The sequence below is a fragment of the Chelonoidis abingdonii genome, chromosome 2 (genome assembly GCF_003597395.2).
Source record: "Chelonoidis abingdonii isolate Lonesome George chromosome 2, CheloAbing_2.0, whole genome shotgun sequence".
NCBI lineage: Eukaryota > Metazoa > Chordata > Testudines > Testudinidae > Chelonoidis > Chelonoidis abingdonii.
Window position 1 is genome coordinate 202,927,135 of NC_133770.1, and position 6,000 is coordinate 202,933,134.

The window sequence follows — 6,000 nt, forward strand, 5'->3', positions numbered from 1 at the left end:
CTCAAATTTTGGAAGACACTTCAGATTCTTAAATCTTGGGTCGAGTGCTGTAGCTATCTTTAGAAATCTCACATTGGTACCACCTTTGCGTTTTGTCAAATCTGCACTGAAAAATGTTCTTAAATTGAACAGGTGGTGGGTCATTATCTGAGACTGCCATAACATGAAATATATGGCAAAATGAAGGTAAAACAGAGCAGGAGACGTACAATTCTCCCCTGAGGAGTTCAGTCACAAATTTAATTTAAAAAAAAAAAATGTTAACAAGTGTCATCAGCATGGAAGCATGTCCTCTGGAATGATGGCCGAAGCATGAAGAGGGATATGAATCTGTAGCGCATCTGGCATGTAAATATCTTGTGACGCCAGTTGCAACAGTGCCATGCAAACACCTGTTCTCATTTTCAGTTGAGATTGTAAATAAGAAGCAGGCAGCATTATCTCCCATAAATGTAAACAAACTTATTTGAGCAATTGGCTGAACAATAAAAATAACTCAGTGGACTTGTAGGTGCTAAAGTTTTACATTGTTTTGTTTTGGAGTGCAGGCATGTAACAAAAATCTACATTTATAAGTTACACTTTCACGATAGAGGTTGCACGACAGTACTTGTATGAAGTGAATTGAAAAATACTATTTCTTTTGTTTATCATTTTTACAGTGCAAATATTTGTAATAAAAATAATATAAAGTGAGCAATATAGACTTTGTATTCTGTGTTGTAAATTGAAATCAAATATTTGAAAATGTAGAAAAACATCCAAAATATTGAATAGATTTCAATTGGTATTCTATTGTTTAACAGTGTGATTTAAACTGCAGATAATTGAAATCAATCACAATTTAAAAAATTATTTTAGTTAATCATATGAGTTAACTGCGATTAATCGACTGCCCTAGTTATAACATCTTTTGGAAGGATCCAGTGGACAAAAAGAGAGGGGGATTAGCATATTATGTCAAAAATGACAACCTGTTTTCAAGTCACTTATAACTTGTAAGAAAATGATTTTGAATGCTTATGGATTAATGTTCTACCAGATAAAGCATATAATGGGGTATTAGTTGGTGTTTTCTGCAGATCGCAAAATCACACTAGGGGAACAGGATATGCGTCTTATTTATCTATCCTCCTTATGCATCCACCAATCATATGTAGGGGGAAAAAAGCTTGTGATAATGGGGGACTTCAGTCACAGTGACATATGCCAGTACTAATATTCTTGGGATTTCTAAACCTTATAGCTGACAATTTCCTAATGCAAAAAGAGTTTCAGCCACTACGGGAGGTATTCTGTATTAGCGTCATGACAGAAAAAAAGGAATTGATCACATAACTAAAAATTGGTAGTTTAGGTACCAGTGATCATGTGTTTATCACATTTATAATGAGAACACAGAATAAAGTCCAGGCTAGTTATTTTAGATAGATAGATTGATTAGATACTTTGTGTTTTATGCTTTAATAGATCCAGCTTCACAAAGCTGAAAACAATTACAAGGCAAATCATCTAGGAGGAAGAATATAATTAGAAAAACATGAATGATAATTGGGATTCATTTAAGAACACCTTAATAGATGCACTAAAAGCCACAATCCCACTGCTAAGGAAGAAGGTCATACTGGTTGAAACCTAATTCAGAAGGGAAGTGAAGCCAGTTCTAAAAATGATATATGTAAAACAAATGGAAGAAAGGGGAAGTTAAAAGCAGTGAATATAAACCAGAAGTTAGAAATAGTGGAAAATTTATAAGGGAAGTAAAGGGACACAAGGGAAAAAAATCTATGAACAGCAGAGTTAAGGACAATAAAAAGAAGTTTTTAAATATAACATATTAGGAATAAAAAGAATCCTGACAATAATAATAGTCTAGTACTAGAAAGAAATGATAAAGTAATCAATAATAAAGCAGAAAAGACAGAAATGTTCAATATGTATTTCTGTTCTGTATGTGGGGTGAAAAAACAGATTATATAGTCTCATCATATAGTGATGATAACACTCTTTCCATTCCACTAGTATCTAAGAAGACTGTTAAACAGAACTACTAAATTTAGACATTAAAAAAAAAAAAATCAGTAGGCCCAGATAACTTGCATCCAAGAAGTCTTAAAAGAACTGGCTAAGGAGCTTACTGGATTGTTACTGTTGACTTTCAATAAGTTTTGGAGTACTGGGGAAGTTCCAGAAAACTGAAGAAAGGTAATGCTGTAACAATTTTTAAAAAGGGTAAATGGGATGACCTGATTAATTACAGGCCTATGAGCCTGACGTCGATTCTGGTCAACATAATGGAATGCCTGGTACGGGACTAAATTAATAAAGAATTAAAGTGTGTGGGGGGGTGGGGGATTAATGTGATTAATACAAATTAATGTAGGTTTATGGAAAGAAGTTCCTGTCAAACTAATTTATCTTTTTTTTTTTAATGAGATTACAAGTTTGGTTGATAAAGGTAATAATGTTGACATAATATACTTAGACTTCTGTAAGTATTTGATTGGTCGCACAACATTTTGATTTAAAAAACAAGAAAGATACAACGTGGCGCACATTAAATGGATTAAAGGATGGCTGATAGGTCACAACATGTAATTAAAAATAGGGAATCATCATAAAGTGGGTGTTTTTCTACTGAGTTCTTCAGGGTTCGGCTCTTAGCCATACACTCTTTAACATTTTTATCAATGACCTAGAAGAAAACCTAAATCACTGATAAAGTTTGCTTATGATACCAAAATTAAAAGAGTGATAAATAATGATACAGAGCAACCTGGAACACTTGGTAAGTGGGTACAAGCAAACAATATGTGTTTTATTACAGCTAAATATAAACGTATACATCTAGGAACAAAGAATGTAGGCCAAGTTCTGCAATGTTTTGCAGAAATGAGAGAGACTCTTTATCCTAATACAATGAAGCCTTAAAGAAGTGCACTCAAAAGTGGAAGGAATCCCAAACTTCATCTGTGCTTCCTGGAAGAATGAATGTGTCAAAGGTATGGGCCCCAGCACCCATCTTGTCATAGTCCCTGTTAGTTGCTGCCAGGTATACCATGGCTGAGGCAAGCACAAAAGGTGCTCCAGATATTAAGGGCAATAGTTCCTGAACAGCTAAAACACATGTAGACAGGAGCTTGCCTCAGCCATGGGACCCATGGAAATGTAACACGGTGCACACTCACTGCTGCAGCACCTCCTGCTGGTCAGTCTGGGAATTCGCTCAGTCCAGCCTCAGAGGGACTTCTGCTGACTGGTATCTCCCTACCAGTACCTGCTTCTTCATCAGTCTCCACCACTGTGCTTCAGGTACTTCCAGCCTGCAGTGCCCCCACACTCTGGGTCTCCCCTCCCTGGGGAACGCCTTCCCCTTATGCCTATCTTGCCTCAGTGGCTACTGCCAGTCATTACCTAGCCCCCTTTCTCTGGGGCAAACTGCAGTCTGTAATGGCCGCTCATCATTGGCAAGGGAGTTGGACCTGCTGCCCTTCTAGCCCTAACTGTCTCCCTGAAGCCACAGTACCTCCTTAGGCCTTTCTGCCAGGCCTCAGCCTTGGAGATAGCCAGGCCTGAGCTCCCCAGCTCAGCCTGCCCCTTCACCAGCACTGCTCTGCCAAAGGTACCCTGTCTCTCCCAGGCAGCTAGGTCCTTCTCATTCCAGGGCTGGAGTGAGACTCTCCCGGCTCCTTACTCACAGCCCTCTTATCAGGGCCAGCTGTGTTTGTGGCCAGCTACTCAGCTGCTCTCACTCCTTTTATTCCAGGAGTGGGGTAACTGCCCCGCTACAGGAAGCCACGAGACACCCATCACTACAATGTAGACTTGTCATGCCTGTCTAAGCACTGACAGGAATAGAACCCAGGATTCCTGATCTCCAACATTCTATTTTTTTCTAGCAAAGCTTTATATATCCATTGGCAAAAGTGTGTCGAATATCCCTCTATTATATGTCTACACAGGGATAAAAGCCGTGTGGCATAGCTGCAGCTGGCCTGGGTCAGCTTCCTTGGACTTGCGGGGCTAAAAATTGCTGTCTAGACGTCTGGGCTTTAGGATCCTTCACAGGGTCCCAGAGCTCAGACTCTAGCCTAAGCCTCAACAACTACACAGTAATTTTTCAGCCCCATAACCTGAGCCCTGTGAGCCCGAGTCAGGTGACCCAGGCCAGCTGTGGGCTTTTTATCCCCATGTGTGGCTGTTCCACATAGAGGGTAACAATAACTTCTGTAGTCAGAGTTAAGAAGGTCTGTATGAAGGATTTCATGGTTCAAGATTCAAACAATGCTGATGACTTATATAGGGAGGACTTACCATTCTACATGATTTTTTTTCTTCTTTTAAAAATCTGCTTTGCTTACTTTACAAAATGAGAAAATAACTTTAACAAGGGTTTATAGTTAAGAATGATTGCAATCTGTTGATTACAGCACAACATGCCCCAAAACTCCACATTCGTTGTCTCGGTCATTTATGACTCATTTTGATAGTTTCTCTCTCACACTGGCAGGTTTAAAGGTTGAGAGGTGTGGTTGCATCCCAGTCCAGCCCTGTCTCCGTGCATGGTTTTTCAGAATAAAAGTGCCTCACAGAAGCATGAAGAAAGACTTATTCTCAAATCCATATATTATACTACGCATACAATTTTCTATCATACTTTTGTAAACAGCTTAATTTTGTTTCAAAGTGAGCGCGGAATCCTTTAACATTACTATACACCACAAGATACTGTCTACTTGAAGCTGAATTAACACTATCACCTTCCATTTATATAACAATAATCTTTCTGGACCACTTTTAGTTAAGCTGCTCAAATAAGAAAAGTTTTTATCAACTCTATTTCATTCTTTCTGGTACAACAGAGATTAAGTCTCTATTCTTGATTGTAATAGCGGGGTTCTAATAATTCTGTGATTGTTTGTGTTCAAACTTTAAAGCTGTGTCTTATCAGTATAGAAATGGTGGAAAGTCTATAACTATTGTAACAGTTGCTATTTGACCAGGTGAATGCTGACCCCTGCCAAGCAACTGGGATAGGAAACAAAATCTAATCTCCCTTAAAAGCAATCCTGAATATTGCACCTTACTGCAGTCGTAAATAAAGAGACAGCTCTAAATTCCTAACTGCATCTAACTACTAAAAATACATACTGAAAGCCATGGAAGGTTGATGGTACCACCTCTGATTGCTGAGCATGTGTGAGTTTTCCCAAGCATGTATCATGCATAATGACCTTCCATAATGCTCTCCCGGACATTTCATGAGGGTCAAACAATGTCAGAGATAAAATTCCTATCCACCTGTCAATAGACTCCCAGAGCTCCCAGGTTAAGTGTCCAACATTTGCAGAAGCAGATGCAAGTAAATCAGGTTTGAACATGTTCTTGACAAAAACCAACAACTCTGTATAAAAAATACTACTTTACATTTTTATTGCAATGGTCATCTGAGGATCTTAAATCACTTTCCAAACTCTAATTTAAGCCTCATGACACTTCTGTGTAGCAGTGCGCTATCAATATGCTGAGTAAACTGTGATTTCATTTAAAAAACAGACCATCACATTATATCATTTTGTGTGTGTCTGATATTGGAGTAACATTTAAGAAAAAACATCTTATGTCACTTAATCTATTAGAAATTGACAAGGTATCTACTTAATGTGATTAATGATATATTATCCACATACTCAGGTTACAATTGATGGAAATTCATTAATTTCTCATGTCTACAAATATTGTCACAGTATAGCATGACTATTCTTTGGCCTTCTCCATTATTTCAGGAAAATACTTCTTAAATAGAATTTAGTTCTGAATCCCATGCAGTTGATGGATAATTATAGAATATTGGGAGGGAGATGCACAATGTGATCTAAAAGGTAAATATTTATTTCAGGCAGCCAAAACCATTACTACTTTCCAGATTGCAAAATAAGGATGGCAGCAAACTGATGTTTGGAATTTCATCTATTTCAGACAAGATCACAGTGTCTTTTA